General features: G+C 38.6%; 1 non-coding gene across 1 annotated transcript; it reads left to right on the top strand.

The window, feature by feature from the left end:
• Window positions 1-19,169: 19,169 nt before the first annotated feature.
• On the top strand, window positions 19,170-19,276 carry LOC127793609 (small nucleolar RNA R71). Its single transcript, XR_008021452.1, has one exon. It is a non-coding gene; the product is annotated as a small nucleolar RNA R71 (small nucleolar RNA).
• The last annotated feature ends 7,338 nt before the right edge of the window (window positions 19,277-26,614 follow it).

Here is a 26,614-nt window from a genome sequence, read left to right as displayed (position 1 = left end):
AGCACAACTCCATTTGAGGGTTCTGTGGCAGCTTGGGCGTGAACCAACTAGGTCATCTACATTTGTGGAGGAGGGGTTGGTCACCCAAGTGCTTGCAGGGATAGTGCAACTAGCTGGACAAAAATGGATGAGAGCAACGCATAGGCAACCGACATAAATCTTCATCCGAAAGGTATACCAAAATACCCCCTATGGCATGGGATTTTCTATTTTTCTTGTGGGTGATAGAAACCAAGTCTTGGAAGGTTGATTTTGGTTTTTGCTGCGTATGTTTTATGCTTCTGCTGTGTTTTTTTTCTATTGAAAAATGTTTTGAAAATAAAATCCTTGCATAGATCCACATCGGGTTGGTGTTTTTGGCACGTCTTTGGTTGCTTCCTTTCACCTCATCCTCTATTATCAAAATATCTTAACCATTCTGATCGATATATCCCATATATCTCTTAGGTGGTCTCAAAGTTCTAATAGACCTATGTAGTTGAACCATATTGGAAGGTTCTTGAATAGGTTCATTAGTATCCTCTACTTGTGGTTCTTGAATTTGTTCAAGATCTATTCTACTATCCAAGCTTTTTTTTTTTCAAGTAAATCAATCTCAAGAAAAATAACATTCTTCGAGACAAACACCTTTTTCTCATCTAGATTGTAGAAATAATATCACCGAGTTCTTTTGGATATCCCACAAAGTAGCACTTGGAGCTTCTTGCCTGAAGTCTCAAGTTTATCAGGATTCAGTCTCTTAACATTTGTAGGACATACCTATGCCTTTATATGACTTAGAATCAACTTCTTCCTGACCCACATCTCATGTGGAGTGCTAGAGACTGATTTGGTTGGAACGTTATTCAGTAAATAAGCTGTTGTTTCTAGGGCATAACCCAAAAACGATAATTAAAGGTTTGCAAGCCTTATCATGGACCATACCATGTCTAACAAAGTACGATTCCTTCTTTCAGGTACTCCATTTAATTGTGGGGTAAGAGGTGTCCTTTGAGATCTAATCCTATGGTCTTTGAAATAATAATAAAACTCATGGTTTAAGTATTTACCTCATCGATCTAATTAAAAGGGTTTTAATATTCTTACCAGTTTGTTTCTCTACCTCTGCTTTATACTTTTTGAAAAATTCATAGGGTTTAGATTTGTATTTAATTAAATACATACAATCCAAATCTAGAGTAGTCATCAGTAAATGTAGTGAAATATGAATATTCTCCTCTAGCATGTTTGGACATTGGGCTGCATATATTAATGTGTACTAGATCCAACAAACCCAATGCCTTTTCCCCTTGTCCTACAAGTGAAACCTTAGTCATTTTACCTTTGATACAAGACTCACAAGTACCATAAGATTCATAATCAAATGGTACTAAGTATCCTCCAACGACTAACTTGTTAAGTCTTTTCTCACTGATGTGACCAAGGCAACAATACCAAAGGTATGCCATATTCGATTAATCCATTTTTCTTTTGGTAGGTTCAATGTGAAAAAATTATTTCCATGTTTTGCTTATTGATATATATATATATATGTCGACATTGACAATTGGTCAATTGTGATTCATTAGCCCACACTAAGAAAATGAACATGAGAGGGAGGAAGAGAAGATACTCCAAGGAATGTTGTGTGATTCGGTCTGTGATCCTCCGACCAGTTGGCCCCTGCAAGTACTTCGACGTACAAGTAAGTAAGGGAGTAAGGAAAAGCTGTGTATCAGTAGGTTCACAGGGAAACCATACATTGGCTCTGGAAAGAGCTTACTGATATAGGAGGAGGAGATGTCCCTCCGTACGCCTGCCTCATGCATCTGCAGGTGATGGGTTTGAATATCTACACTGGTGAAGGTACCTAGGTGGCGGCAAGGTGTCGACGGGACCCTCATTAATATGGATAGGATCTGAGGTGGGCTCTTGGATACCTAAAAGAGGCAGCAATGATGTTGTTTGTAGGCTGATATAGGGCCAAGATGGGACCGACATGGCCAAGAAATGGGACGAGAGGGTGGAGCCAGATCGGGCATGGATGGCCCAGTCAGAATAATGCTTAGTCCACGACCATTCTCTGGTTATTTCGTGGCCTTTTTATTATGCGAGCTGAACAGTTCATCCAGCGAGTTGAAAGCACCTCTGGGAGCTTGCTTGGCTAGGTCAGCGAGCTAAAACATCGATGGGAGCTTTCTTGGTTCCCGCAGTCTGAACTCGAGCCTCAACGAAGTGTGACCTTGTTCTGGCGAGCTCGGCCTTGGGCCCATTGGGCTTCAAGAGATTGGGCTGGCCTACTGGGTCGAGTTCAACCCATAATAAGGGGTCCGGGAAATATCCGTAACAATATATATATTAATTTGTGCAACTATTTTTCTTTCACAGCAACGATAAATCAAATTTACCACTTTAATCTAATATTATTTTGTACAAATGTAAGAAGACTTTCAGTCCTTAATTAAGATCTCACTTTGAACATGTATCAAGTTTTCACTATGTATCTCATACATCACAAAATGCATATAAGTAAACAACTGAATGATCATGGACTTTATCTGTTAATTAAATTCAAAATTTAAGATTTAATTAAGAAAGCTTTAAGAGACACATTCAACCACATATCACATATGCTGGAAAACCATTAGCTCACTTGATCCCTTCAATCACCATCTCTTGATGCTTCTTACTCCATCACATCAGCCCTTGATGATTCTTCTTAATTTTACGTGAGGTGGAGCTGGCTGGCCTCAAGTGTTAACTTGGAGTTGAGCTGCATGGCCCCAATTGTCACTCGGTGTGTACATAGACCTTGGGTGGAGCTGCCTGGCCTCAGGTGTCAACCTGGACTTGAGCTGTCTGGCCCCAAGGGTCAGTTGATATGTATGTAGACCTTGGGCAGAGCCGACTGGCCTCGGGCATTGCCTTGGGAGTAGAGCTGTTTAGCCCCAAGTGTCTAAAATTATTTGGGTTTATAACACAGGGATATGGACTTGTGCGCATTATGTGGCTGTTGTATCATAGGCGTGTGCTCGTATCCTAGAGTTGAGAGCAGGTTGAGGGTACTGTTATGGTGGGACCACTGCATGCTAGGTGTGTGGTACCGTAGATGTGTGATAGCGTCGTAGAATGGATGGGATTTATGGGTCCAAAGTAGGGTGCCTTGTGGCATGATTATCATGTTATTGCGAGACAATGAGTGTGGTGCTTATAACATTATGTGGGTTCTAGAGACGGTGTGGTAGTAGAGTCACCGAATCATACCTAGGTTATGGTGGAAGCTAGATAGTTGAGGGGACTACAATCAGTCTCGGTATGTCTTTCTCGTGGTGCTTCTTGTTCTATTTTGTCAATAGCACTCTATGTGAAGGTCCTATCATGTATTGTTGGTTGTTGCTTAGTGAGCCTCTATTGTGATATATCTCATGCTCCATTTCATTGTGTTATACTTGCTAAGCCTTGCAGCTCATTCTTTCTCTTTGCATCATTCTAGGTACAGGTAAAGCAAAGGATGAGAAGAGTCCTAGCGTGGCATGGTCTATTGGGTTAGATGTGTACATAGCTCACCTGAACAAAGAGTCTTAGGGCATTGTTGGTTTGTGTCAGGCCAGTGGCGGTAGTTTTTGTTATTTGGGCTTGTTGTATCTCCCTTGGGGCGGCCTAAGGGAATGTAAATGGTTATGTTTATTTTGTTTTGTATGAAAAATAATGGAATAATTACTAATTATTGTTAAAGGTGTGAGTAACCTTGGTAGAGTTATACTTTGATTCCATCTTGTGTGGACTTTCCCTCGGAATTCCTTTACTAGTGGGACTTCCGGAGGTGGGCCCTCGCGGTTTGGTGACAGAGCCTTGTATTGGACCTTCGGGTCATTATAGTTTGCAAGCCGATTGTTGATTTATCTTGGTGTATGCAAAATGTGATGAGATTACATTAAATGGATTAAATCGAAAGAAATTTAACATGAGATGCTTTAGTCTGAAAAGTGGTGTACATTACATAAACACTAATTTTTATTAATTTCTAATGCACAAAAAATTTCAATGAGACTTAATGGATAATCATGGACTGATTCAATGTGATTGAATAGATGTGTGAGTGAATGAATGAATGAATGTTTTCAGGTATTTATTTGATAAATATGTAATATTATTCTTTCATCCAGGTTGTAAAAGAGACATAAGTCTCAATTTCATTTTCATTTTTAGAATTAACTATAATGTACTTTCTTTTTATTAGCATCACCTGTAACATGTTCGCTACTTACCTCACCAAGTTGCTTACCACTTCTCAATGTCATCGCCTTGACTTCCTCTCTTGGATTCACCTCAGTTTTGCTGGGCAACTGTAATACCCAAGAAATTTTATTTATTTAAGAATAAGTATTTTATTAGAAAAATGAAATTTCGGGAAAGATTGGTATTTGAATAGCTCGAAAATATTGACCGAATCAACTGCAAGGAGTGTACTGGAGCCTAGATGCTTAAGGAAAATAATGTGGCATTGTCAAGCATCTCGAGGCATGATTTATGGTGCTGAAAGAAATCGGATCGGGAACAATTTTCGGTACAGCTAAAATGCGACTGCCATTTAGGTTGAAAAATTGAATTGTCGTAAGGGACTTTCGAGAAGTCAACGGAATGCTGAGGGGGCTCTAGTTTTTCATAACGATCAACCCTTCAGTGGTTTTGGGATGAAACAACAACCCGGTGAGAACACTGGGGAGAAGTCGTCATTATCGAGTAATTATCGATTATTAATTTTGGAGATTGGGTGGCTTGATGGAATTAAATGAAAGCCTTGGGGGGGCCTAAGTGCAATTATTAAGTCCCTAAGTGAGATTAAGGGATTTCATGAGGGGTTAAATTGCAATTAATAAAACTCTTAAGTGTAGTTAATGAGAGTTGAGGGTTTAAATGTGTAATATACACATGCATGCGCGTAAGGTGTCGGAGGCATTCTGCAGAGGCATGGGGAGCAAGCTACAACATGTTGGAATTGGGCGAGGAGATTTGCAAAGAGTTTGTCAAGAGATTGGTTGGGGGTGGTCGCCAATGTTGTGATGGGTGCTTCGCCCATATATATATATAGTGTGAGAGATGGTAGAAATGAGAAAAACAGAGAGTTAAAGGGGGAATGGATGCTCTTGTAGTGGCCGAGAGTTTGGCCAAGCATGGCTGAGATCAGAAAGGGAGAGAGAGAGAGAGCTTTCCCAAATGAGAGAAGGCCGAAATGGTGGCAGAAGGCGGCCAAAGACAGCCGAAGCTGGCTGCAATCTCTCACGACAGCCATGGCCGCGAGCTTCCAGCAGGCCGAAGTGAAGCAAGGGTGGCGGTAGCAACTAGAAACGACCGCGATGATGGCAGCTCGAGGAGGCTCAATGGAGGCCAAAATGACGGCCGGAAAGCTAAAGTTGGCCACACAACAGCGGTGGCCATAGTTGCAAGCCGCTGCAACAAAGCAGTGACCAATCATGATAGAAGGCGGCCGCGAGCGGCTGGCAGCGGCGGTGCGGAGGTTGCAAGAGTGACCGGGGAGGCCGACAGCAGCTAGCGAGGGCGGCGAGGCAAGTGGCTGGAGCGCGGGCGGCGACGGGCATGGCTGGTTCGCGCGCAGACAAGAGGAAGAAGAAGAGAAGAAGAAGACAAGAAAAAGAAAAGAAAGAAAAGGAGAAAAAGGAAAAAATGGAAAATAAATGTGAAAAAATGTTAAACAATTTCAGAAAAATAGGATATGAAGATTTAATAATATTCTGGATATTTTGGCAAGAAAAATGATTCGAGGCAGTGCGCAAAAATCAAGGTAGTGCACAAAAATCAAGGTAGTGCGCGAGAATAAAGGTTATGCGCGAGAATCAAGGTGGTGCGTGAGAATCGGTGCTCAAGAGTCGAGGATTTGCACGCATTTCGAGGTCAATGCACACACATCAATGAGGCTTTAAAAGCTAAGCCTAGGTGAGTTTTAGAGTTTTTAGTATTCTTAGATAAGTATTTTATGAATTTCTATGAAAAAATATTTGGTGGAATATTTAAGTAGATATTTGTTACGGGTATTTCTTGCTCTACTCTGTGTGGGTCGGACTTAATGTAGTGATTCGGCCTAAATGCTCAAGGCCCAGTAAACATCGAATTGAGCTCATTAAAGCGAGCTCGTATAATGCTGAAGCCCAGGCTCAAACGTCGGGACCAAGCGAGCTCCCGGTAACGCCCCTAACTCATCAGCGTATTCATGCAGGTTCCCAGCTATGTTCTGAGTAAGTTCCCAGTGATCTCTGTAGCTTGTTGGCTCAGCCCGTCAGCTTGCATTATTGAAAGGGCGTATGTCGCAGTTTATTGGCAGGCCAAGGGCCGCCCTAGCTGGACCAGTCAGGCTCATTTTCTCGGCCCATTTGGTCGACCCATGCCAGTCCCATCCTAGCCCTCTTGCAACAACATCATTACAGCCGCACCTAGGTTTCCGGGCGTCCACCTCAGATCCCATCCTCATTAATGGCAGATCGCATCCTCATTAATGGCAGATCTCATTCTCATTAATGGCGGATCCCATCCACATTATTGAAGGTCTCGTCGACACCTTGCCGTGACAGGGACGCCCCCGCCGGTTATTCTATCCCATCGCCTGTACAAGTACGGAGCATGCAGAAGGGCTTCTTCTGGGATATATATCGACCAGCCCTCTTAAAGGCTAGGGTATGTGTACTCTTTTCCGCTAACTTACGTAGAACCGATATATTTGCTTACTCGCTCACTGACTTGAGCTTCGGAGTATCTTACAGGGACGGGCCAGCGGCTTAGCAAATCGGACCAAGCACTTCGTTCTCTCCCTCTCAGATCCCCATACCAGTGTGGGCCAACGAATCACCATCGACTAACTCTGAACGTCGACAATATTTATTTTAGAATATTAGTGAGGAAAATGGGAGAAAAATAGAGAATAATGCAAAGAAATTATGGAAAAATAGGTTTTAATATTTATTGGGATAAATTGATGGATAAGGTACTTTGAGGCTTGAGGAATAGTGACTTGTGCAAATTTTGAGATTTGGCACGCAAATCGAGGCGATGCGTGCTTTTCGAGAAAATTCAGATTTGCATCTAAAGGTAAGTAGTTTTATCGTAAACCTAGTTTTGTGAGTGGTTTTATCTCAAAACTCATATGTGTTATATTATGCATGATATTCATAAAAGTTATGATCATTTTGTCATATTTGTTCGTATACTATTGCATGGAAAGTTGTGATTTTCATATGGCATGATGTTATTGACATATTGATACTTGTGTCGGAATGGGATGTCGCCCCGATAGTGTACCTATAATTCCCCAAGGGCAATTAACAGAACAACGTTAGGATTATCTTGCCGAAGGTGTCAAGATTCTACCTAGGGTTCCGTGTCGGGCTGGGCCTGGGAAGTTATACTAGGGAAAATGTTTGTTCATGTATTTGCATCATGCATTCATGTAACTATTTTTAAAACGCTCACTAGAAGGTTCATCTTCTAATTGAGTTATGCCCTTGGAACATTCAAACGTTCCAGTTAGGACTAGCAGATATGGCAAGGAGATGATTGAAACGTAACGACACGTGATGACGTGGCCGATGGATTTGGTGAGTAGATCCGGTATTTGCTTCTGTATGAAGATCCAGATATGTTTTAGTCGAGTTGAGAGATATCCATGTATGATGTTATTATTTATTAATTGAGGTATTTAGTTATTATCTCTTGATGACGAGTCTCCATGTAATTTAAGTATTTGAAGATGTAATGGTACGGATTCTTATTTTATGATTAAAGTGGATTTTGAGCTTAAGTGTATTTGGAGCCTTAAGTGGGTCTAATATAGTTGGTATCAGAGCTTACGTGTATTTGGAACCTTAAGTGGCTCTGATACAGTTGGTATCAGAGCTTAAGTTTATTGGAAGTCTTAAGTGGCTCTGATACAGTTGGTATTAGAGGGGATTTGTTTGGAGAAGAAGTCCAATTGGAAGCCCTAAATGACTTTGATATAGTGGATATTAGAGCGGAATGTTATTTGGAGACTTAGGAGAAGTCTGATTTGGAGACTTAAGAGGATTCGATATTGTTAGAACCAATTAGTAGGAACCCTAAGTGGAGGCTTAGGGGAAATGAGACTAATGGTTCGTAGAACGAAATCCCTACTTAGAGATTCGGGGATTGTCGATTGAAGTCTAAGAGGTTATTGATTTGAGGATCTAACCTTGCTAAGCGATAGATTAGCTGGTCGGGATCTAGCTATGAAAGATAAGGGTCCGATGATGTGGCTCGGACGTAAGGGTGATATTGTAACGACCCGTTAGCGGGCCCAATATTTAATTAGAATTATTTAATTAATTAGTGAGGTATTTAATTAAGAGAATTTGCCATTTAATTGTAATGTGGAAATTTAGAGTATTTTTAAGCGAGAAATTAGCATTTAATTATATTTATTTATTGTGAGAATTAAATGCAAGGACATGGGTGTCATTAAGGATTTGTTAATAGAATTTAATTAATTAATGAGTTATTATGAGATTGGGAGTCCAAGTGCGAGAAGGCTTGGGTTTAGAAGTCTCCAAGATATAATGGGAATGTGAGATGGGCTTAGGGCTGTTTATATATATATATATATATATTTGACCATAGCCATATGTTCTTCATGCTGCAAGAACAAAGAGTCAAGAAGCAGTCAGCGAGTTCAAGGATTTGCATAGAAGGCTCTCGGGAGATCATTGAGTCGATTAAGGAGATCATAAGGCAAGTAATCTTCCTGTAATCCCTTCCATTACAGGCCCTTGTGAATTCGTTTCAGATTATTTAATAGCTTTGTTAAGATTCAAATTTATTTCAGTAAACCAGATACGTATATATTTATATATGCGATACAGTGAGTTCCAACCAGTTCATGCATGTTCTTTGAAGTGTTTTCATTAGTTATGATCATTAAATCATTCCTAAAGTTGTTTCTTATCGATTGGGTTTTGTTTACTCAAGATTTCTTTTGGAATGGTGTAGTAATGTTAAGTTTGTAATTCTAGATATCGTCTCTGTTATCGTGAGTTTTATGTCTAATAAGATTCTAGTCATTCGAATGAGTTTTGAGGCATCCGAATGAGTTTTTAGTGTTATCGTAAGTTTTTCCCTTATAATGTATCAGTCATTCGAATGAGTCCTTTGTCATTCGAATGAGTCATGTGTTATCGTATCATTCGTATGTGTTTTTGAAGTTTTGAGACTGTCATTCAAATGAGTTTTCTTATCATTCGAATGAGTCCTTGAAGATTTGAATAAGCTGTTGTTTTGTATAGTCTAGCATTCGAATGAGTCTCTTTGTCATTCGAATAATCCGTGAGTATCCCATTAATTCATTCGAATGAGTCACTTTTTTCCAATTCAAAAGTTGGAAAATTGTCAAATTCATTCGAATGAATTTGTGAGTCATTCGAATGAGTTCTTGATCAGATCCGAATAGCCTTTGTTATATCATCTATCATTCGAATGAGCCTCTGTCATTCAAATGAGTTTCTGCCATTCAAATGAGCTTGTTGTAGTCCATTTTTTTTCATTCGAATGGGCTGCTGCTTCATTCGAATTACTCCTTATACTTCCTCAATCATCCGAATAGTATCATATAGTATCCGAATGGCTTCCAATAAATTCTTGATGCAAGTCTTAAATTTAATATAAATATTTAATTATTCAATATTGAATTTTTATGCCAAGATATGATAAAATCCAATATGCGCAGCCTATACTCAGAAATTTCAGAATCTTTGTATCTCAATATTGCTGGTAAAAATCATATACCATGTTTAGTAGTTTATTATGACATGGTCAACATTATTTTGTGAGATTATTGTGCATACACATTTGTATGAGCATTGAGCATGACTTTATATGGAGCACTACATATCGTGTGCTAGCACTTATATGAGCATTGCATGATGTGCGCCAGGCGGCTTGTCTGCGGGGATCCCACTAGTATCAATTTAGTTATATCTCAATTATGAGATGCGTCGACCAGGGGGTTAGGGGCATATTGCCCACAATATGTGCTTACAATTTTTATGTTTGCAGGATTCAGATCAGCCAGGTATGTATTACAGTTATGTGATTCTATGTGCCAAAGTTGCATACCTGCATTTAGTTTACAGTTTATGTGCATTACATCTTGTAAATGCAATCCAGTAATTATTATATCTCTCAGTACAAGTTCAGTAAGTATTTACCAGTATCGATATTTTTCGATTCAGCTCCAGTTATTCTTTTCAGTTTATTACTTGCTGAGCTTTGTAGCTCACCTTGTACTCTTCACCATTCCAAGTCCTAGCGGGGGAGTACTAGATGTGGGGCCTAACAGTAGTGTCCAGTAGTGTGTGTACGTGGAGCCGCTTAAGACAAAAGATGTCTAGGAGTTGTTAGACTTATAGTGTTTGTCAGTTTGGGTTTATTTTTATTTCCAGTTTAGGGATTCTCCCTTAGATGCAGTTATGGTTTTTGGTCTTGATGACTCAGAGTTTTATTCCAGTTGATTGAGATATTCATTATTGGTATCAGATTTCAGTTTATCAGTTAATTTATTTTATATTTTCCCGTAGCACCTTTTCTCGGGCAGTTCTAGGAGAGGGGGTGTTACAGATATAGTAACCACGGTTATTGGATTTTAGTGTGGTGTAGTGGTAGTGCATGTCTAGGAAAGTTCTGGCTAAGGAAAGACTTGGTATTTAAGTGTGTTCGTTTGTGACCCACCTCTCTTTCCTGGGAGTTTACCTAGTATACTATTCACGTACATACACTATTCCAGTATACGATTACTATTCATAGTGAATAGTGGAAGCCTGATGGAAGCTAGCAAGTAGAATGATCTAGCTATTGAAGTTGGGATTTGATAATATGATTTGGGTGTAAGGTTGACTCGGTAGCCATGATTATGGATCCGAGAGATTTGGAGACTGTTAACTTGAGATCATTAGTCGAAATCATTGCGAGAAATGATAGGATAACTTGTGGTTATCGAGAATGATTGAATCATGAATGATTAGTCTGATGTGGCATAGCCTAGCTGATGAGTTAGGATCGGATGATAAGGATTTTCGAGGATTATGTAGTATCTTGGAAATAAGATGTATAGATCAGGGCTCCAACGGATTGGGTTAAGTGATAGGTCGAATATGGCCAAGTGATGGCATGTGAGTTGCGTCAATTGATGAGGCGATAGTGGTGTAACTCGCAGAGATGGGATAAGGAACCCTAGCAGCATGACGACACTATTGGTTCGGTGTTCACAGTGATAGATCTAGATCTAAGGACCAAGGCAGAAGACTTGTAATGAGCTTGTGACTAACGTACCGGAGAGGCTTGTAGGCTATCTCGCGGTATGGGTCTAGGACCCAGGGTCTGAGTTGTTTAGTGAACTGCTGATGAGACGATTAGATGCTGAAGATCTGGGACAACCTAGTAGAGTTTGTACCTTATAGGAGGATCTAAAGTTCCAATGGTTTAAGGTGTGAGATGTGCCACTAGTTGGTTGAAAGAGGCTGAAAGCCTAGGGGATCAACCCGAAATGAGATGGATTAAATGTGGATCGTGTGTCCGAATTGCATCGGGGTTCGTGGTTATCTTTGGAATTGGTGACACGACGAGCAGTGGGAGGCTCGAGGGCCTAGAATGAGTGTTCTTGCAGAAGGAGTTGGACTCGTGCCAGCGATAAGGAATGATAGTTCTTAGAGGACTATGACGAGACCGTGCAGTTTTCACCCAGGACGTACCTGTGTGAGGGTCGACGTATGATGTAGGAGTAAGCCTATCATATGATAGGAGTGATGATGACAGTTGTGTGCTGGCTGACGGTAGGTGTAGTGCCTAAGAAGAACTAATTTTATGATCGTGTGCCGATAGTCAACTAGATCTAAAGAATGAAAAGCAATGGATTCTCAATAAATGAGATTTCAGGTAGCGGGGCATGGTTAGTCCAAAACCTTGACGATTAGTTGTGAGATGGCAGTCTCGACTTAAGATAGAAATCAGGTACCAAAAAGGAAAGAGGTGCTTGATAGGTCGTATCAACCGAAAAAGGAATGATAAGAAGACCTAGTTAACAAAGGTTGTGACAACGGTTCAGTGTGCCAAATGGACCTGCAGAATCAGGTAAAGTGGTCAGTGTTCAACCCGATAAGGAGAACTTGAAAGCACCACGATGAGTGGTGTATTGAGAGCAATGGTTGTAAAGAAATTGAGCTTTCGGAGGATGATTGGAACCATATATTGTGATCTGATTCAGGATTTTTGGAGATAAATCAGTTTGAGATTCCTGAGGAATTTTCTAAAGAGATCGATTGTAAGGGTCATGGAGGATCTAGGGATTCGTGATTGAGAGAATCAAATGATGGCAGAGGTGCTAAGATGAAGGGTCGCAATAGGAAAAACTACGAACCTAAATCGATTGAGGATCCGAGATTTTTTTATTTTGGAGAATGGAATTCTTGTATGGCTAGACGATTAGTCTAGGTAGCCTGGTAGGCAAATTTGAAGATGTATCGCTAAGTGATGTGAGCAAGTTATGGAAATAAGGAGTCTGTTGATATGTGGTACAGACACTTGCGGTTAGTGAAAAGCCGTAAGAAAATTAAGAAATGTTATGACGTATTATCGGAAGATTCATCGGGATTATTTCATAATGATGATTGCCAATGATAGCTTGAGGATATTGGATGATTGGCTATGTGTGGCTTGATCGAGGACGTAAATTATCAGGCTTTGAAAGAGGTGATAATTAAGAATCGATATCTTTTAACTCGAACTTGATGAATTATGAAACAACTATAAGAGACTGGGATATTTATGATTGATGTGTGATCAAGGTTAAGATAAAGGAATGGGGCATTTATGGGAATCGACAATGTGAGTCGTGATTGATGTTACCTTGTGATTTGACCAATGTACCATCTACATTGAAGTTGCGTTGGTAATTGTGTCTATTGATGATATTAGTGTACTCCTCGGATAGGGAGACACATCAGAAACATTGAGTATAATGATGAAAAACATCACCATAGATGTTGAGAACGAGATTAGCTTGCTAGGTCGTAAGCAAACCGTGAAAGAAATGATGAGAGCACGAGGCTCTATGTTGGTGAACATGAAATCAAAGTTAATTGTCATAAGCACCATGAGATTGGGAAGTTTCGAAAAGTAAGATGTCCTGATAGATTTCGGGAAACGAACCAAAAGTTTTGAATAGAGATTGGTTCAAGGAAAGGTTGGTAACCTAAGTGAATGTAACTTCAAAAAGGATCGAGGATCTTAAGCGTAATTAATGAGAGTTGGGGGTTTAAATGTGTAATATACACAAGCATGAGCGTAAGGCGTGGGAGGCATTCTGCAGAGGCATGGGGAGCAAGCTACAACATGTTGGAATTGGGCGAGGAGATTTTCAGAGAGTTTGTCGAGAGATTGGTTGGGGGTGGTCAGCCAATACTGTGATGGGTGCTTCGCCCATATATATATATAGTGTGAGAGATGGTAGAAATGAGAAAAACAGAGAGTTACAGGGGGAATGGATACTCTTGCAGTGGCTGAGAGTTTGGCTGAGATCAGAAAGGGAGAGAGAGAGAGAGAAAGCTTGCCCAAGTGAGAGAAGGCCGAAATGGTGGCTAAAGGCGGCTAAGGAAGCGACCGGAGACAGTCAAAGCTGGCTACAATAGCTAGCGGCAGCCATGGTCACAAGCTTCTAGTAGGCCGAAATGAAGTAGGGGCGACAACAGCATCCAGAAACGATCACGATGATTGTAGCTCGAGGTTGAGGAGGCTTAGTGGAGGCCGGAACGACGGCCGAAAAGTCCGAAGGCTGCCAAACTTGGCCGCACAGCAGCAGCGGCCATACCTACAAGCCGCTGCAACGAGGTAGCGACCAACTGCGACCGAAGGCGACTGCGAGTAGCTGGCAGCAGCAGTGCGAAGGTCGCAGCAGTGGCTGAGGAGGTCGGCGGCAGCTGGCGAGGGTGGTGAGGCAGGCGGCTGGCGCATGGGCGGCGACCGGCATAGCTGGTTCGCGCGCAGGTGGGAGGAAAAAGAAGAAGAAGAAGACAAGAAAAAGAAAAGAAAGAAAAGGAGGAAAAGGAAAAAATGGAAAATAAATGTGAAAAAATGCTGGAAAATTCCAGAAAAATAGGATATGAAGATGTAATAATATTCCAAATATTTTGGCAAGAAAATTAATTCGGGCACGTGTTTCGAGATGATGCACAAAAATTGAGGTGGTACACGAAAATCAAAGCGGTGCATAAGAATTAAGGTAGTGCGCGAGAATAGAGGTTATGTGTGAGAATCAAGGTGGTGCGCGGGAATCGGTGCTCGAGAGTTAAGGATTTGCATGCTTTTTGAGGTCAATGCATGCACATCAATGAGGCTTTAAAGCTAAGCCGAGGTGAGTTTTTGAGTTTTTAGTATTCTTAGATAAGTATTTTATGAATTTCTATGAAAAAATATTTGGTGGAATATTTAAGTAGATATTTATTTTAGAATATTAGTGAGAAAAATAGGAGAAAAATAGAGAATAATGTAAAGAAATTATGAAAAAATAGGTTTTAATGTTTATTGGGATAAAATTGTAAAGACCTGCTAACCCAATGGTCCAATACAAGATAGGAACCAAGCACAACTCGAACTAGATCAATTTCTCTCTGTTTTTTTTTAACAGTATAAAATAACCTTTATCATTTACATTCCATTAGGCTATTCCCAAGAGGAATATGATAAACTCCAAATAATAAAATACAACCATTAGAATGGTACAAATTAACCAGTCGGTAAACGCTCCCAAAACCTTTTATCTGGGTGAGCTTTGTACACATCTAACCCAACTCATCATGCTCTACTAGGACCTTTTTCATTCTTCGTTTTACCTGCACCTGGAATGTTGTGAAGAGAAAGAATGAGCCGCAAGGCCCAGCAAGTATAATACAATAAAATAGAGCATGAGATATATCATAACAGAGACTTAGGAAGAATAACAAGTAATATATATGGTAGGATCGTGGCATAGAATAATACAGGTAGAATTGCAACATAAACATCATGGACGGAATTACAACCAACACTAGCACATCCTACCCAAATGACAACTCCTATCATAGCATAGACAAAGCAAACTCCAGTAGCCTTGCTACTTTATAGTCTCTGAAACCCATCTAATTCTTTAAGCACAACAACCATTATCTTGAAGTATCATAGATTTATGTTACAAGGCAATTAACTCTGGGCCTATGAATCCAATCCACTCTGCGACACTAGCACCTGTTTGTGATGCCACACTCTAAGTATACAGTGGCCCCATCATAGCCGTGCTCTCAATCCATTCTCAATTCTGCAGCGCTAGCCCATACCCATGATACCACACACCCATATGCCATATTCCTATCGAGTACAATCGGTACTATGCATAACTTTAGATATGGTGGAATCTCTAGGAGGTATCGTTGTGGGGTCCTCCCCCACTAGTCATACGCAATATCAAATGCTATTGTGGGGTTCTCTTCTTATCAGTCTTACGGTCATTTGATTTTTACCACCATTATAGTCTACACCTGCACATGTATTCATACAATTCCTCTTATCCCTTCCCAGAGTTGTAATTAATAAATGTGGACCATCATCCACCCCCGCCCTAGTCCGTACTAGGCGGTATCATGAGCCGTAGCTCCCACGATTGATACATGTCACTGACATCAAATGTGGATCATCATCCAACCCCGTCCTAGTCCGTACTAGGCGGTATCATGAGCCGTAGCTCCCACGGTTAGGCACAAACCTACCGTCATTTAATGTGGATCATCATCCAACCACCGCCCTAGTCTGTACTAGGCGGTATCATGAGCCGTAGCTCCCAGGGTTAGGCATAAACCTACCAGCATTTAATGTGGATCATCATCCAACCCCCGCCCTAGTCCGTACTAGGGGGTATCATGAGCCATAGCTCCCACGGTCAGGCACAAGCCTACCGGCATTATTAGGATATCCTTTGTTCACAAGCACGTTTAATGCCATACAAAATAATTTAAAGTGAACACATGTATGCCTCCATGTATTAAGTATCCTTACCGCCGACCACATGGAATAATGCATTTTCAAAATTCTATTAACTCCCATCTTAGCTAAGGACATTTCCATGATAGAATCCCCCTCTAACATGCTTTAATACATTCCGTGCACCCCTAAGGTTCCCCTTATGCAAGCACCTCAACCACTCCCAAATGTTGGTTGAAATTGACTAGACTTGATTTTAAAACAAGGTTATAACATTCAAATATTGTCCAAATGATCTTAAACTTATACTAAAACAAATCCTATCAAGTCTAGTTTACAACGCTTCAAACGGTTCGTTAATCGGATTCCTATGCAAAAAGTTATGGTTAAAACTATACAGGGTGCGCAGGCTGACCCCAAGTTTCGAAACCTGCGAAACATGTTTCGAAACCTAGTAAACAGAAACTTATGTTTCAAAACATAGAAACCAGAGAGTTATATTTCGAAACCTACATGCCACGTTTCGAAACCTGGCAATGAGAAACACCCAGAAACCACTCATAGATGTCCCAAAACTCTTCAAACCCATCCCAAACCTTCCAATACTCCATCAAACTCCAATCACACTTTTATCCCTCATCCCAAAGGGTGTTACAACCTCTATTTCAAGACCCACATGAAACCAATGAAATTAATTTGAGAAAAAGAGGTTTTACAAAATTTTTGAAATAGGAAGCTATACAACATTCCTTTAAGAAAAACCATGAGATTTGCTTGACTACACCCTCCACACATCAAGCCCAATGAATAGGATGAGGAAGAAAAGAGAGGAACTTGCCTTGCTCAAATGGAAGATCCTTTGGAGAAGAAGATGTTGAGCTTCAAAAACTCCACCAAAGCTCTTGATCTTGACAACCAACCCATTCTTGAAGCTCCAAAATGAAGAAGAAGTAATTGGGAGAGAAGAGAGAGAAGAGAAGAAAGGAACGAGAGGGAGAGAAGAATGAATGGCTTACTCTCTCTCTCTCTCTTTTATAATATCCTTTTATTCCCATTTTGGCCTCCCACCATAATACAAATGCCTTCCTTGTCCCTTTTCTTCTTTTTCTCATTTAAATAAATGGAAATACATATAAATATACATATACAAGGCCCCCAATCACAGCCCCATTTGCTCCCAATTTCAAGCCCATAATTGTGGACTTTTTCACATTTAAATTTTCAACCACTTGGCCTTTGACTTTTCAACAACTCTCTTACTTTAAATTTTCAATTCTACTCACTTGGCCTTACTTAAACCTTCACACACACACACAATTTATTCATTTTGGCTTTTGCACACATTAAACATTCTAAACATTTATATTATCCACGCCCAAAATACGCCGCATATAAAAATAATTCAAAATGCCAAAATATTCCAGACCCCCTTATCGGGTCGTTACAAAAATGATGAATAGGGTACTTTGAGGCTTAAGGAATAGTGACTCGTGCAAATTTTGAGGTTTGACACGCAAATTGAGGTGATGCGTGCTTTTCGAGGAAATTCGAATTTGCATCTAAAGGTGAGTAGTTTAATCCTAAACTTGGTTTTGTGAGTGGTTTTATCTCAAAACTCATATGTGTTATATTATGCATGATATTCATAAATGTTATGGTCATATTTGTTCGTATACTATTGCATGGAAAGTCATGATTTTCATTTGGCATGATGTTATTGACATATTGATACTTGTGTTAGGATGGGATATCGCCCCAATAGTGTAACTGTAATTCCCCAAGGGCAATTGACAGAACAACGTTAGGATTATCTTGCCGAAAGTTTCAAGATTCTACCTAGGGTTTCGTGTGGGGCTAGGCCTGGGAAGTTACACTTAGGCAAATGTTTGTTCATGTATTTGCATGCGTTCATGTATTTGCATGCATTCATGTAACTATTTTTAAAACGCTCACTAGAAGGTTCATCTTCTAATTGGGTTATGCCCCTGGAACATTCAAAAGTTCCAGTTAGGACTTGCAGATATGGCAAGGGCATGATTGAGACGTAACGGCACGTGATGACGTGGCCGATTGATTTGGTGAGTAGATCTGGTATTTGCTCCTGTATGAAGATCCAGGTATGTTTTAGTCGAGTTGAGAGATATCCATGTATGATGTTATTATTTATTAATTGAGATATTTAGTTATTATCTCTTGATGATGAGTCTCCATGTAATTTAAGTATTTAAAGATGTAATTGTACGAATTCTTATTTTATGATTAAAGTGGATTTCGATTTTGTACCATATCAGGTTTTGATTATTGCTTCCGCATTGTGAATGATATACTGGGGGTTTGTTTTGAATTTGGTACTTGAGGTTTAAGATATGTACCGTATATATATATATAAAAGATTTATGTATATTTTGGGCCTCAGCATAGTGACACGCTCGGTAAGAAAAAGCGGGGTGTTACAATAACTTACCTTGATCTCTCGAATTTATGGCATTTGATATTTGCCCCAATTGAACCTCCAAATTTCTGTTGAAACTGGCCATCTGGTCTACTTTTGCCTCTAGCTTTTCAAATCTATTCGCAATGGCATTTGCTAACTTTTCAATTGCCAATTCCCAAGATGGCTTGCTTTCTGGTTGCTGCATCACTCCTTGAGGTTTGGGTTGAAAATCGGGAGTATTGCTAGGCATAGAATTACTATTGTCGCCCTGATCCTTCTAAGAAAAATTGGGATGATTTCTCCAACCTATATTATAGTTATTAGAATATAGGTTATTTTGCTGGTTCTGCCTGTTAGAATTTGAAATATATTGAGCTTGCTCAATTTGCATACAATCAGAACCCAAGTGTGAATTCTCATACCAATCACAATTACTGGCATAATTGAAATTAGAATAAACAACACTGACATTCCCCAACTTACCAAACATTTTACAAGATTGTCCACCTTGACGTTGAACATATTAATGCCATCAACTTCATACATACTTGAGCCTTTCTTAGGCATACCTCTCTCAATGGACCATTGATAATTGTTGGAAGCCATTTCTTCAAGTAGCTCATATGCATCCTCTGTAGACTTACCCATTAGTGCACCCCCTGCGGCAGCATCTATAGTGATTCTAACTGAATGAGATGGACTATTATAGAATGTCTACACAATCAACCAGTTAGGAAGACCATGGTGTGGACACCGTCTTTGCAATTCCTTAAACCTTTCCCATGCCTCATACAAAGATTCACCATCAAATTGAACAAAACTAGTAATATCATTCCTGAGTTTAGCAGTATTACCTGGTGGAAAATACTTACTCAAGAATGCTTGTGATAGGGCTGCCCATGTGGTAAATGAATTTGGAGCTTTGGAATTTGACCACACCTTAGCTTTATCTCTCAACGAAAAAAGAAACAGCCTCAGTCCGATTGCATTCTCACTGACACCGTTCATTTTGATGGTGCGCATATCTCTAAAAAGTTTACTAAATGTGCATTAGGATCTTCAGTTGGATTTCCACCAAATTGCCCTTGTTGAACCATCTGAATGAGTCCTGGTTTGATCTCAAAGTTATTAGTATTGACAGCTGGTCTCAGTATGATGGCTTGAGCTCCAATTGGGTATGATGGCTTGAGCTCCAACTGGGTCTGGCATGGCATAATCACATAGCAATCTCTGATTCTGATTTTGGTTCAGGTTCTGGTTCTGGTTTTCTACCATAACTGTTACTTGCTGTGTTAATCTCGTCCCTTTCTTTATTGCTCGACAAGTTCTTTCTATCTCTGGATCAAATGACTGAATTTCTCCACGATTTCTTGGCATGAACAACTCAGCCTACAATGTAAAACAAGACAATGTAAGATAGGCAAAAAATGAAAAAATAAATAAAAACTAAAAATAATAATAATAACAAAATTAAAAAAATAAAATCAAAAATAAATAAAAAAAATCACAAAAGACAAAGACACTCAAAACAAAAAAAAAAAAAAAAACAAAAAAAAAATGTATACAATCTAAATTAATAAAGAAAAAGTTTTAATTTGATATTGAATAATACTTTTCCCTGCAACGGTGCTAAAAACTTAATCACCCTAAAATATACCGCAAGTGTACGGGTCAAACAAGTAATATAATAGTAAGTAAGAATATCGTTCCCATGAGGAAAGATTTCAAATACCAAATTTTTTAAAATTTCTTTATTATTTAGATAATAAAAAATTTCAGGTTTAATAAAGAACAAAAGAAAAAGAGTAAATTAATTAATTAGATTAATAAAATAAAATTGATTTGGAAGGAAACTTGAATCAAAGAAATCATTGGGTTTTAATAACTAAGGAACATGTATGAACCTAGCTATGCAATGCAAATCATATATTTTTATGCGAATGAATTGGTGAATTGAGTATGTGACGGCGAAATCTCCTTACGCATTCGTTACCCTATTTCCAAGTTATAACGAGTCTATTCTCATTTAATAACTTCCTATATTTCTATGAAAGTTTAACTAAATGAAAACACATTACAATTTGTGAAATTCCTAGCGTATCGCTAAAAGCCGCACAAAGAAATCGAATTCTATTTTTAGTCTATTTTACTTTATGGTGTATGGTACCTATGATGCAATCCCCAAATTTTCTCCTTTCGGTCTCAAAATTAGGTATCAAATCATGTAGATAGTGGCCAATTATTCACAAGCATTAAATCTCATACCACACAACTCAACATAACACAATTTATTCAATCACATAAAATTATGAAAACTGCACCATTATAGTTTTGGCTAATACATGATCTTAGTTTAACAAATTAGTTCATGATAGAATTAATTAAAATTCAAAATGACATTGGGAGCATAGGAGAATTAATTAAATATGAAAGAAGAAGAAACAAAATCCTTATGCCTAGATCTATTCTAGATCTGGGTGCTGGAGCTTCTGCCGCCTGCATCCGCTGTGTCACTTATAACACCCCATATTTTCGTGAAATTGCCACGTATTTTAAGTGAGTTTAAAATACCAAAAAATATGTTTGAAATGGCAACAAGTGACCGAATCAGTCGTAGGGAGTACCCTAGAGCTTAGATACCTAAGGTTAAAGGTATATTTTTTACGAGCGTCTCGAGGTGAGATTTATGACGCTGAAAGAAATCAAATCAAAGATGGTTTTTCGGTTAAGCTAAGTTGTAGCCTAAAATAGCCGAATGATGGTAAGGGGTTTCGGGAAATCGTATATATTGAGTAATTTTTAGTTATTAATTTTGAGATTTTAAGTATCTCGATAAATTTGATGTTTGAGGGTGTAATTGTAATTAGAAAATTATCCAAATGAAATAAGGATAAAAATTAAGAGCTTATGTGGTAAAACATTAAAGTTGAGGGCTTGAAATAAGGGCTAAAGTGTTATTTGAAAGAAGTTTGGGGTTTTAGCTTGGATTGCAAAAGTTGAATTCATTCTAGCTTTGGATTTTAAAAGCCATTCAATTATAGGTTTGAGTCTTTGGAGTCCATGGCTAAGATTGTGACAAGTGGCATAATGTGATTGGTTGAAGAAATCTATAAAAGGGCACCATGGGTTCTTCTCAAATCATTTCAACCAAGTTTGAGGAGTGAAGCACTCTAAGAGGAGGAGCTTGCTCTAGAGAGAGAGAAGGGAGTTCGGCAAGAAGGCGAGAAGAAAGCGACGGAGAACGAGCCTCGTCGGAGTTGCGGGTCTTCGCCGGAGTTCGCCAAAATCAGTTGGCAAAAAAGTGAGGTAAGTCTGATTATTTTTTATAATCTTGTAGAGGGGGAAAACAGGGTCGCATAGGTTCAAACGGGGGTCGAATCAGAGTTAAAACGAGGGAGATGTGACCGAAATACGAAAACGAGGCGTTGCTATCCGAATTCTGGTGCCCGCGTGTGAGTTACACGCGCCGGAAAATGGCTGCGCGTGAAGGCGTGTGGCCGACCTTCTTGGGGCGCGTGAGGGCGAGTGAGGGGTCTATTTACCTTCAAATTTTCCAGTTATACCCCTAATTTAATACCCTTCAACCCTATGTAAAAATATTTAAGGTTAGGTTTACCAAAACGCATGTTTTCTGCAGAAACCTAGGTCGTTTGCTGTGAAATTATACTGTCTAAGAGATAAACGAATAAGGTGAGACTCCTATACTCCAAATCCTATTTTTTATTTGTTAGAGTTATGCCCCACAAGCCAATTATATTTACATGTAATTGATGATATTTTTCATTGTGACTCTTTATCTTCAATCAATTATTATTGTAAGGCATTGTGTTTTATTTGTCATTGATGGTTGTCTTTATTATTTCCATTCTTGACAAAGTCCATAGATCAAATAGGCTCATGGAATATGGTCGTGCATAGAGATGACGATCATGAAACATATTCCTTATAAGCCTTGATCTTAAATGTTCCTAGTCATAGAGTTATTAGGATTGGACACTAATAACTCGGATAAACTAGCATATATGATGCATGCTCAATTAGGAGAATGTCTTGTTTCATAGACATTGGTGTGTGGACACTAGTGCATATATGTGGGTGCTTATTATAAGAATAAGTACACTGAACTCACCCGCTACAGAATTCCTAATGGTAATTGTTTATTGTCGAATTGGAATTTCTGTGTTGCAATAGTGTAGATTGGTCCTTAGACTTGAGACATCATGGTAGTCTTATATTTGACTGGTTACGCTTTGGTTCTTTTTTGGATTCCAATGGAGTCATTAACAAATTATCACTGGGCGTAACCTCATCACATATGAAGGCTTGTGGATGTCGAAATAGAATTCATCACTTATCGATAAGATGAGAAGATGTCCTGTGTATTCCGATGATTTCATGATTGAGGAAATCCTTGGCCAATGTGAGGTAGAAATCAAAAGGTGTTTTGATTTCACCTATCAAGTCATAAATCTAGAATGGATACATAGTTATTGAATGATTAGGGACATAGATTGGTGAAAGGATTTTACTGTATGGTAATTGCAATTGAAAAGGTCCGTGTTTTTTCATCGTTGGCTAGGTATTCATGGCATGTTGCTAGACGTTAACCATGATATGTAGGGTTTTAGAATTAATTTGATTGATTATAAAACTATTAATTAAGGAGTTTAATTAAGAAGCCCATAAGATGTGCTAATTAAGAAGCCCATAAGTTTAATTAAAGAGTTTAATTAATCTAATGAGTTGGGCCTTCATATAGCCCAATAGAGTTGGCCTACATCTAGCCCAATGGTGGACCTAAGGGGTTACACACTTAGGTCGAGCCCGTTCCATAATTTAAAAGAGAGATATGGTCCAATATGATTATGGGCCATACCAAAATCGTTTAGGGTTTTTCAAAGGCATAATTAGGGTTTTTACTCTATAAATAGGCCACTTAAGAAGATGAAAAAAAAAAGGGAAAAATTCAGATCTCTCTTGGAGGCGCCTAGGGTTTGCTAGCACTACTCGAGGCATCGTGGAAAGGGTCGATTGTGTGGACCGACTTGGAGGAGTTTGCGCTTGCAACTCAACGGATCAAAGAAGGCAGAATTGAAGCTACACGGTTGGCCGGTTTCTAACATTATTCTCTTATGAGAGACTCTTATTGCATGAGACGTGTTTTGTGAAGTTCCTATACGTAAACTCTTATTTTTCTCTTACGTGAAATCATGTTGCATATATGAAATGTATTTTTTTGGAAAATATATGCTGTTAGCTTCTTAACTATTGCATTTATAAAATTCGTGTGGCCATACTGTTGTACCTATTTGTTGTTGGCCGAGGGCAAAAGTCGGATATCCCCCGAGAGGCGCTATGCGTGCGCCATCGAGAAAGCTCTCATGGGGAAGACCGTGAGTCTAAGGAATAACGGATGTGGTGCTTGCATGAGTTCTATGAGGTCAGGCCAAAGTGACATGGTTAGGGACCTCCCGAGAGGCGCTATGCGTGCGCCATTGAGAAAGCTCTCGTCGGAGAAGGCTGACGTGTTCACGAGGCACTTCAGAGTAGTTCTCCTTGTTTTCTCATACATTTTATACCTGATCATGCATCGATATAAACTGTTTTTGGAGTTTCTCACTAGAAGATTCATCTTCTAATGGACTATGTCTCTGGAATATTCAAACATTCCAGGTTCGACGAGTGGCTCTAAGGGAAAGGAGGTAGCTGAAGAATAAGTTTAATCTGCTGTCTGTATCATGTTTAGCATATTTTTGTTTATATGCGAACCTATGTAGTTTTGGATATGTTTAAGATGTTCAGTTATTACTTGATGATGTCCAGGTAATACATTTTGTAGACGTCTTGAACGATTTTATTTATGATAAATAAAGCATTATGGTTGTGAACCATATCAGGTTCGATCTAGCTTCTGCTTTCAAAATTTTAACACCTATTTTAGCTGTTTGATTATTGGGTTTGTTAAGCTGAGAAGGTGAAAATTAGGGATTTTGGGATATTGTGTGATGTATGGTAGTGATTGTGATATGAATAATTTTTATATTCCCGAAATCCTAAGTTATAACACGCTCAAGAAATTTGGGGTGTTACATCACTGGCTACGGTTGCGTGCATCCCTTGCTTGCACAGCCTTTAAGTTCCGCCACAACTTCCTTGTTTTGCCGCCCAAGTCCTTGCTGTTGTATCATATTTTTTGGTTTATGAGAAAAAGAGTTTTGATGCAAATTCCCTCTTGAGAAAATCATGTTTTGAAATAGGCTTTCATATTTCGAAACAATGCATAAGTAGTTGTTAGGCACATTAGCTTAAATGTTTGAAAGATTCCAAATGCATAAATGATGTTTCGAAACCAAAGGTCTATGTTTCGAAACACTGCTTTTATGTTTTTATATATGTTTCGAAATGGTCTTGGTCTAGGTCTCATTATTTGCTAAATCTGCATATCATATTTCAAAACCTATATTGAATTTAAGAAGTATGTTTCGAAACCCACCCTATCATGTTTCGAAACTTATGTCTCTGTCTGCAAAGCATTCAAGCGTTTGTTTTGAGTTGCATATGTTTTGAAAGAAGTTTTCGAAGTATGTTTCGAAACCTCATATCTATGTTTCGAAACTTCTGATTTTGTGTCAGCAGAATATCTTTAAAACCAAGTAGCATGGGAGCTAAATGTTTGTTTAATCAAAAACATTTAAATATCCTTTTCTGAAGTAATCTACCCATACCCTGATGTTCAAATTTCAGATATGTTTTAGTGGAGAATAAAACCAAATCATTTTGTTTTTAAAGTAAAGTCTTCCACCCATTTTGTCTCTTGGTGCATATCCAGCTGTAAAGGCTGTATGTTTCAAAACCTGTTTATGTGTGTTTCAAAACCTCTGTGTAAAAATATGTTGTTTCGAAACCTGATAAGTATATTTCGAAACCTACTTTCTTATCTTGTCTCTAACGGTTATAATTAGCCAAAAGTGTATCCTTTTGATATATATATATATATCAGCCCTTTGAAGACAAGAAGACTCTCTCTCTTCAAGCATACACAAATTCTTACACAACTACAAGAGATTTTTGCCACAAGCACAAGTGAACAAAGCCCTTCTAGTGAACTCTCAAAAGAAGTTCCTTTCAATCATTCATTGATGTGCATTGTGGTACTAACAGGAGAAGCAAGTCAAATCCAAAGCTCTCATTCCTTCAAGCTCTCCTCATTCCATACCAATAGGTTTGCTATAACCATTTGGTAACGTGTTTTAAATTACATTCAAATTGTTGGATTGTAATAAGATAAGTGTTATTTATCTTGTTGTAAGGTTTGAGTTGAATCCGTAAAAACTCCATGTGTAAGGTTTTAGGGTGAACCATGGTAAAACACTTAGGGTCATTGATCGCTAGTAAAAGTGATTGTGGTTTGCAAATCCTTCAAGTGGGTAAGCTTGAAGGTAGTGGAGTAGAGAAGTGCCGAACCACTATAAATCTTGTGTGTACTTGATTTCTCGTTCCTACTTCTTGTTATTCTTGTTTATGTTCTTAAAAGAATCATTTTTGAAAATCTTGAGGAGTTTTGTTATTTGCAAATCAGAGAGTAATATTTCGAAACATACCTGCTAGTAAATTTGATTTCGAAACATACTCATCTATATTTCGAAATATACTTAACAGAAATGTTAGTTTCGAAACATACCTCCTCAAGTTTCGAAATATAGTATCCTGCAAGCCAAAGTTTTTCAAGTTATTTAAAAATTTACCCAAATCCCAATTCACCCCCTCTCTTGGGATATACTTGTCATTATATAGAACTAACACTTGCGCCTCCAAGTCTTTGCCCTCCATCCCCTTATGCACGCGCGCGCGCGCACACACACACACAGACCCCAGATTCCGCACGCCACTTCACACACATATATATTATATATAAATAATATAATATAATATATAAATAATATAATAGATAAAATAATATTTAATATACTATTAATTATATTAATTTTAATTATTTATAATATTATTTATTTTTAATGTTTATTTTTTATTTATATGATAATATTAAATTATAGTATTAATTTTAAAATTAAAATTAAATTTTTTATTATTATATATATATTTTAACTAAAACACCAAATAGTATTCTTATAAAATAATAAAAATTACTAGAAATTAAATATATGTAAAGAAAACTCAAAA

The sequence above is a fragment of the Diospyros lotus genome, chromosome 1 (assembly GCF_014633365.1).
Source record: "Diospyros lotus cultivar Yz01 chromosome 1, ASM1463336v1, whole genome shotgun sequence".
Classification (NCBI taxonomy): domain Eukaryota; kingdom Viridiplantae; phylum Streptophyta; class Magnoliopsida; order Ericales; family Ebenaceae; genus Diospyros; species Diospyros lotus.
This window is presented reverse-complemented; position numbering and strand designations above follow the sequence as displayed.